Source organism: Notothenia rossii, assembly GCF_949606895.1.
Source record: "Notothenia rossii genome assembly, chromosome: 8".
Lineage (NCBI taxonomy): Eukaryota > Metazoa > Chordata > Actinopteri > Perciformes > Nototheniidae > Notothenia > Notothenia rossii.
In genome coordinates, this window is record NC_136906.1 from 59,427,702 (window position 1) to 59,436,922 (window position 9,221).

The window sequence follows — 9,221 nt, forward strand, 5'->3', positions numbered from 1 at the left end:
TCCTCCCCCTTCTGCCTACTGTCTTTAACACACTGTAATTTTGTCGTGTCATCAGTACCAGCAGGGTGTGACAACCCGCTGCTTTTAATCATTCTCAATCAGGAGGGATTGTTTCTCTCTCTCTCTTCCTCTCTCCCCCCTCCCCCCCATCCTCTCTGCAGGACACAGACAAAATGGAGAAGAATGAAACATGTGCGTAACCTTTTCAAGGACAGCAATGAGGATGGGCCGTCCGGCTGGAAAGCACTTTAGGAAAAGAAAACCACTGGTGCGGTTAATACAGAAAAGAAGAAGAGAGAGAAAATAGATGAGGGGGCCTGAAAGCCGACTATGATGACTTCTATATATAGACGCTGCTGCGCGTGGTGAAGGCCTGCAACGCTAAGACGCCATGCTCTTCCAGCTAAAGGGATTTCACACAGAAAATGTGTGTTTCAGGGAGTGTGTGTGCACGCATGTATCTGCATGTGTGCATGTGTTTATTAGGAGCAGAGATTACACTGAGCGCTGCTGCAGACAAGAAGAGAGGAGAGGAGGAGGAGGCGGAGGAGAGGAGCTGCAGGAGCTGTGGCGTCCTTAATTAGAAAGCAAACAACCTCAGGCCTTATCCCTTACAGGATAAATGCTTATGTATTCCTCTGAAGGGCTATTATTACAAAACTTTTCTACTCAGCAATTTCCAGATAATTAAATGTTACAAGGACCTATTTTTCTTGCCAGGATTGTACAGGTTTCTTTTTTAGGATGCGCGTATTATTCATCGAAGAAGCCATCTTTTATTCTTCCAGGGCTGGTTTGTTAAAGAAAAGTAGGCTGCAAATGATCCCTTTAAAATGTTTTGAGTAGATCAAACTCCGAGTCATGTGAGGGGGGATTTTTGCTGTTATGGATATGCATGGATAACAAAATTTGTTCAGAAACTCTTTAAATATTTTAAACAGGTTTTCTTTTCATCGTTATTTTTTAACTGATGCAATAATCTGTGTTTATTTGATCTGACTGATTCAAATTCAAGTCCATGTTTCATTATTTTTCTCAGATGTTTCTTAATTTAATATTGATTTATTTCACTCTCTTTCGCATGCGTATGGTTTCATATTAAATATTAGTTTTCAAAACCACCCGGCGCTTGTATAAATGTATTTGTTTTTCAACCAGATAAATATTTCTACAACAGAGTAAAAGCATTTTGCACACATGAGGCTGAAGGGCGATCATTATTCCTTTGTTTTTTTCTTCATTGATTTCTTCTTTCTACTTTTCAACTGAGCTGGCACTATCTGAGGTTGCCAACACTTCCATTAGTGAAAAGCATATGCTGAATTTGCCATCAGACTCATTTGTAATATATTCTAATCTTGTAAAACTTCTACAAAATGGGACTTTAAGTAAAGCTCAAATCACATCTAATAGATGGATAATGCAAGTTACCAGATATAGCATGTTCCACACACAGAATAAGTAATAAGAAATGAGAAATGTCATAGAATAAGTCTAATAAGGAACTCATTTTACACAATTATAATTTAAACCTAACAATGCTTCCAACACTGTTAATGAATTAGAATAATGCACTTCCATACTTCTATGAAATAGTTGTTAAGACAAAAGTCAATGTAAAAGATACAAATAATTGAAATATAAGCATACATTTAAAAAGAATGAAATGTGGTTTTTGCACAAATGTCATTTCCCAACGGCGAAACAGAGTGGCATTTTTTGTATGTTTAACCAATGTGGGTTTATATTATATGCAGTGCTTGAATTGGGCCGGTACTCACCGGTACGCAGTACCGGCACTTCTGATTTTTACCCATGTGGTACCGGCACTTCAGTAAAATGCCGGTACTCAGCCGCCGGCAATATACGTATATATTGTAAACGCAACGCAGCGCAAATGTGGGTCTGACTCTGCCTCACAGAGGGTGACTGGCTGTCTACATGACGTGGCCTGCCGACATTGCCACTTTCATACAGATCATACTAATGCCCTCGATTGGTCTCTGTGTGTCATTCAAGCTCGGGAGGGTGTGTGTTGGTGTATGTGTGGCGCGAGCGAGCGAGAAAGCGCGCGCACCGGTTACGTGTATTGTTGTTAGCATCTGGTGCTAGCTAGCTGCGCTAACGAATATAAGGAGCTGTTTCAACAACAAGGTGGAGGGAGAGCCCTTTGCTGTCAGACTGAGAGGCTGATAACTACAGCTCTGGTGAGGTGAATTACTCTCTGAGTCTTTAGATAGTTAACTTAGTTTAAGTTATCTCAGTGGGTCTCAAACGGTTCGGTCACCATTTATGTAAACACATATTTCCATTTGAGGGGGTAGTGATTAGTAAAATATGCATGAATAATACAAACAAAATGTTAACTAGGTGAAAAAAGGTAAGATAAACTTGTTGAGAGCTAAAACTAGTCTTTGCTGTTGCCTCAAAGAGGAGCAGTGGGGAGAGGAGGGAGACAGGAGAGGCCGATTCAGGAGCCCAGACACACTCACAACTATAAATGAACCAAAAACAAATAAATAAACAAGTTTCAATGTTTTTTCATATTGGATATTGTATGTTATTGGTTATGGCCATGTACTTATGATTTTATGATTATTTAAATGTATACATTTTTGTTTCATATGGGTGTAGTCTCTTTATTTCCCCCTCAAAATGCACCAGATTGATGCATTTAAGTCCAACGTTTAAAAAAAAATCTTACCGGGGGAGCATGCCCCCGGACCCGCCTATAGGATTTGAGGCCTGGCCCCACTGTTCCCAAATAGATTTGCAATTTTTTTTAAATAGTAACCCATCTCCATATGTTTCTTTTTGGGTAGTAGATTTAAACTAGAGGGCTATCACTTTGTGCAGCAACGCTATTGACAAATAAATCCAGCAAAATGGCACAAAAAACTGGTAGTGGCCTCAGGGATGAGGAGTCATTTAACCAGCCAGTAGGAGTCAAGCTTTACTTTCTTTTATATCCATAAAGAAAAAGTAAATCTGTTTACAGTTGTTTCATTATGGATGTTGAGAGGTATCCATATATCTCTTCATGTTGCTCTCAAAGTGCACCAGATTGATGCATCTAACTTCAATATTTAAAAACAAATGTTCCCGGGGGAGCATGCCCCCGGACCCCCCTAGACTAGAGGGTGTCAGGTCCACTCCCCACTTATAAAAATAGCACTTTACCACTGCACCCCCTCTAATCTCAGATGCACCCTGAGTCATTTTGTTTAAGTACAGTGAGCCTTTCTAAAATATACAGTAAAGAGACAAACCCACCAGCATTATAGGATATAATATGACTTTGTGCCAAATACTTGTTGCTGATTTAGAGTACTGGCACCTTTTTTATTCCAATTGAAGCACTGATTATATGTGAGGTTAGCCAATGGTCCCAACATTTGGTGCGCTTACTGCTGGGCAGCTCATACTCCCCTTGTCTCATTTTAATAAGAGAAACGTCTCCATTAGCTCCCATGGAGACTGTGAGTGGAGACGGAGGTAAATAAAAGACTCCTGATTGTGAAATAATGAGTACGCCAGTTGCTACTCAGCAGCCGGCTGCTGCTGTCAGCATGTTTGGAATCGCTGTGAAAAGAAGTGTAACTGGGGAATTATGGGAGCTATAAAGATTGCTATAAAGATAACCAACATAACACCTACCAACCACTTCACTTGATGAAAGCAGATTGGCAGATAGGACAGACATACCCTTGACACATTAGTTCATTATGCTCAGAGATGATATCATTAGAGCATTAACAAGGTCATATTCTCTGGGCTCACACCCACTGAGATGAATGACAAAGGAATTGCCCCTGTCTCAAAGTGAAGCAACTGACTTGCTTTAGAAAATAATTATGTGTGATTTCACTTTCATTCAGGCCCTGTGAGAGACAACTGGTGCCGCGGAATCACTGCCCCCCACAACACACACACATTTAAAATCAATAATACACCCAAGATGCCCTGGGTTGACTTGTCAATGCAATTAATTTATATTTTAACAGTTGGGGGCAGCTTTTCTGTATATTTCAGGACCAGTCAGAATATTGGAAAACTTCAACCAGGTCACAAAAACCACTGGCAGAACCACCACATTTAACCATTTTTGTTATGTCCGTCAAATGTGTTAGTTATGTTTTTGTGTTATGTTTGTCTTTTCATGTTATTTCACGTCATGTCATGTCATGTCTGTCTATTTATGTCATTTCATCTCTTGTCAAGTCCCTGTGTTTCATGTCATGTCTCGTTTCCATTTCCTGTTTTATTTTGTACTTACCTCTTGTCTCTCATTTCAGGCCCTGTTACTTCCTCCTTTTGTGTGTTTTCCCGCCCTTGTCCGCGTCTGCCCCACCCCTGATTGTTTCCACCTATTCCTACCAAGCCCCCAGGAAGTGCGCCGGACTCTGATGAAAATATTCGTGTTGGCCAAACGGCGGTACTACACTTCCGTTTGGTTGCCAGGCCGGAAACACTTTTTCCCATTGACTTACATGGGGAAAGAATGGTCTGTAAATCGTTGGATAATTTTTTTTAAACTAAATAAATCACCCAGTATGAACACTTGTATAGCCGGTATAGCTCTTATTAAAAACATTCGTTCCTCAAGTTGTAAACATGTGCTAATAACCTTATTCTGAGAGTTATTTCCCTCTGCATTATGAACGCGCATCTAACCCACGGGACCGCGCCGCCCGGCATGTTCATGTGATGTGACGTATTCAGCACTACATGAGTTTTACCCATAGGTTTAACCCATAGACTGGTTTTACCTTTACCCATGGATGCACAATAAGAACGGACCCATATCGCCTTACTGCCAGCCCACGGAGCTGTAATAATGGATATATTGCACATGTTTGTTGTCATAATTTGTAAAATATTATACCACATGGGCTGTATGATGTAAATATTTTACCGACGTAGATTAACGTCCCTGTAGCTTCTTATTGCACTTGCAATATACCATTAAAGGAGTTGAAGGTTGCTATTTGCTATTACTATAATACCACGCAGGGATAAGCCAGAGTTTACAACCTTTGCATGTGGGCACAACACGTTTTGACCCAGATTAATTAGCTATAGGCTACCATATGATATCGCCCGAGGAAGTCGTCATACTTATAGATATATAAATATATTATGTGTCAAAGCTCTAATCAAATTAACAGTTGTATTCATTATACTTGTATATGTATGTATATATGTATATGCAGTGCTTAATTTGTAAATCATAAGGTGCCGGAACGCAAAGTACATATGACAGCTCAGGGATGACGAGACGCGTACAGGTCCCGGAACGTATACAGAAAAGGTGCTGAAAACAACATGAAAATGTCCACTTGCAACGCTGTGGGACTTACAAGCCTCAATTTCAAATAGTATCCATGGTATAAATGTTATGACGATAATTTATAATTGTTTAGGCTAGTACGCACAACATAGGCAAATGCCCACATCACCACAGGTGGGACTTCAGTATACAGCCAGCAATTAATTTCTCAACAGGTTTAACGTGTAAAAAAAATATTTATTAGGCCTATTCAAAGATTGGCACGGCGGCCTATTAATAGACAGTATGTTTGCTCACCATATTTAGTTGTTTAAAACACCCCACATCACGAGCATGTCCGGATTGTCCTCTATCTCTTTTTTTCTGCTTTTACTGCGTGTGTCTGTGGCAGTTCTGTGTCCTTTGGCCACCCAGGACCTCACGTACGGGACTGGATTGAATTTAGCCAGGGGGGGTCCAACAAGATTTAGGAAGAGTAAAGATGACATGGTGGATGTGAGCAAAGAGCTACGGTTGGGAGTGCAAATCAAGTTCATTTGAGAAAATCCGCGCTCACATTCAGCACTTGCAATGGGAATGCTGTTGACAGCAACAAGTAACTCCATCAGCTCATCGGGGGTGTCTTTACCATCTGAGTCTCTGTACGTTCTGTAGGCCCGTATGACTGCGCGCGGGTTGGCAATGTTGAAGCGCTGACACAGTGACTCGACCTCAGTCTCTCCATACAGCGCACCTGCGTCCTCGGGCCAGTATTGTGCGTAAAGCACCTTCAACTCCTCAATGAACTTGTTATATCCAGTTTTATCTGGCATCCGGCCTCCTTGAGATAACATACGGTCCTCCAAGTTCTTGGCCACAGTTAGAAAAAACTGACCTGTCGCTGGACGTCCCACACTCTTCTACGCTCAATGCGCTCTCCTCTCCTACTGAATCTTCCTGCTGTAAGCCAGCTGATGTCGCGGTTCCGCTCGCCTCTTGCTCCGGCTGTTGTACCGGGCTAGTTGATGCCAGGGTACCCACCCGTTGCTGTTGGTGGTCCACCTGGCTGACGGTAGCTGGCTCCTGTTCCGGCTGGCGGTGAACCTGACCCGCTGCCCGGGCTTGGCTAGCTGTCGGTTAGCTAGCTGGCTAGCTGTTGCGGCGCTAACCTCCTCCTGGTTTTGACCATCAACATGACCGCTGCAGCTGCCCTCGTCGCTGCTTGTGGAGGCTTTTCTGACTCGTTTTGAAGTGTCTATTACCTCTTCCTTCTTTTTGAAGAAAGACAGTCAATTTAACTGTCTTTTTGACATGCTTGCATTGAATCACCGTTTCTTCCTCTCTGCGACGTGCTCCTCATGTGGCGAATTTCAAAAGTGAAAGACGTTTGTCCGTTGGTCCAGCTTTTCAGTGCGTCAACACAGATCTCCGAGTCTTTCAAATCTTAATCTTAATAAACGACATGAAATTCTTGGGATTTTTTCTGTAAATTAATATCTGCATATTTTATTTCATTTTAACCATTTAAATTTTTATTTTTTGTGAGAGGTACCGGATCTGCCCAAATAGGTGCCGGAACACAGGGTGGCCAAAATGAAGAGGGGCCGGATCCTGTTCCGGCAGGATCCGGCTCAAATTAACCACTGTGTATATGTATATAGCCTGTGTTGTATATCTATACACACAAATGAACAACCTTGTATGTGTCAAATAACAAGTTGTATTGTAGTGTTTATTTTAGGGTTATTTTATGCTTATCCACATTTTGATTTCAGAGCACAGGAGAATGCTGGGCACAATATAAAGCTCAACAGTGAAGCTGGCAATGCTGAACAAAACCATCTGGAGTTATAATATTTATTCAGCTGAAAAAGTAAAGCTCTACGAAAATGTAATTAAAAATACATAAGCATTTCAGGTAGAAATCAGCATTTTATATAGAAATTCACAAAAATAAGAAATGAAACCTAAAAGAGATTAACACAGTTAACACATGTATACCTCTGATGGCTGGCATAGGTGGAAGAAATAGTGACAACAAATTTAAATACAATTTATATAGATTAAAAGGTAATATATATAATATTGATTGCAATTATTATATTAAAAAATCCACCAAACATGATCAACAGGAAAGCCCTCTGAAGGCATTTCATGGTTTGAAAAAAAGTTGAGGATGGGGTCCAGACAGTTCAATCAGGAGAGACTTCATTTTGTTTAAAGAACATTTATTGACACATGTCATATGATAAATGTTAAGTCTTTGGCGATTAGACCCCGATCCTGAAATCTTATATCTAAAAGGGGAAAAGCCGTGAGCATATAGGGAATCCCTCTGGGTCTAGACACTGGTGATTATGATGCTGAAGATCTGGATTTGATGAGGAGATGTGATGAAGAGGAGGTGTGATGAGGTCTTTGGATTAGCTCTCCTGGCTCTGGATATGATGAACAGAGGTGGGTGGAGAGGAGGCGGGCGGCAGCATGAACACCTGAAATCACAGCTGACTGCAGGAGAGAGGAGAACCATTTTAAAGTTTGGCTGCAGCACAGTGATTGGCTGCTGGAGAATGAGGTGAATGTAATAGGTTAAAGACAGCGCCCGTGATGAGCTGATTATAAGCAGCTGCAGAGTGAATGTATACATACCCAGTCTTCCTGAAAGAACTTGCGCTGAGCTTCATATAGTGACAAGTGTTCAACAGTTCTTCCTGTTGACAGAAGTTGGCAGCTGGCAGACACTGGACAGTGGCAAACCAACAGATGAAACAGGAATCCATCTGAGAGGCTATGTGGAAAAGGATAACAAATAATGTCAGCAAGAAATGAACATATTTAACCACTATCATTCAATTCTGTAATTGCAGGTTTTGTTAGGATTATGTTTTAAACAGGACCCAGGCGCAGGCAATGACTGAAGATGTTTAAATGGTTTATTGTTTCGGAGACTCAGGCAGGTTTGGTGATTATGGAGGTCCGGAGTGGAGGTAGGCAGTGAGAGGCTGGACTGATTACCGGGCAGGCAGGTAGGATGCGGGAAGAAGCAGGCAGGTTGGCTGGAAGCTCTGGTGGATGATGGCCGAGGGATTGCACTGGAAACACAAGAGAAACTAGTTACAAAGAGTACGGATTTACACGCAGACAGGATAACTGAATGGGCAGCCAGGAGGATGTAATACCACTGGTGTAGAAAACAATCTGGCGGTGAGTTGCTGGGAGACTGGAGTAGATAAGCTGTGTCCTGATTAGATGATGAGGGACAGCTGAGTCCGACGGCCAGGTGAGAGCAATCAGGCTGCTGCCTGCAAGGGACACCACACCCTCTCCACACACACACACAGGGGAACAAACAGGGACACAGTTTGGACTGACAGTACCCCCCCCTCAACGGGAGCCTCCAGGCGAACCACCAGGCTTATCTGGGTGGTCCCTGCGAAAGTCCCGAATGAGAGAGGGACATAGAATGAGCTTGCGGGACACCCAGCTCCTCTCCTCAGGACCATAACCCTCCCAATCAACCAGATACTGGTACCCACGGCCCCGGCGGCGAATGTCCAACAGCCGTCGGACCGTGTAGGCCGGGTGGTCATCAATAACAAGGGTGGGTGGAGGGAAGATGGCTGGAGGGCACAAAGGGCTGGACAACACTGGTTTCAACTGGGACACATGAAAGGTTGGGTGAATTCTCATGGAGGGAGGCAGCTTGAGTCTAACAGCAGATGGATTGATTATGCGCTCGATCACATAGGGGCCAATGAAGCGTGGTTTCAACTTCTTAGACTCAGCTTGTAAAGAAATATTCTTTGAAGAAAGCCAAACTTTCTGACCTGGTTGGAACTGGGGAGCTGCGGTCCGGTAGCGGTTTGCAATATGCCGATTGCGTTCATCGGAGCGGAGAAGGGCAGAGCGGGCATCCTTCCAAATCCTACGACAACGACGGAGATGGGCTTGG

At 42.7% G+C, this 9,221-nt stretch overlaps 1 long non-coding RNA gene across 1 annotated transcript; it reads right to left on the reverse strand.

The window, feature by feature from the left end:
• Positions 1-7,201: 7,201 nt before the first annotated feature.
• Positions 7,202-8,597, reverse strand: LOC307016963. The gene is made up of 4 exons (XR_013801980.1): positions 8,449-8,597; positions 8,285-8,361; positions 7,919-8,057; positions 7,202-7,777 (listed from the first exon to the last, which is right to left on the reverse strand). It is a non-coding gene; the product is annotated as an uncharacterized lncRNA (long non-coding RNA).
• Between the last annotated feature and the right edge of the window lie 624 nt (positions 8,598-9,221).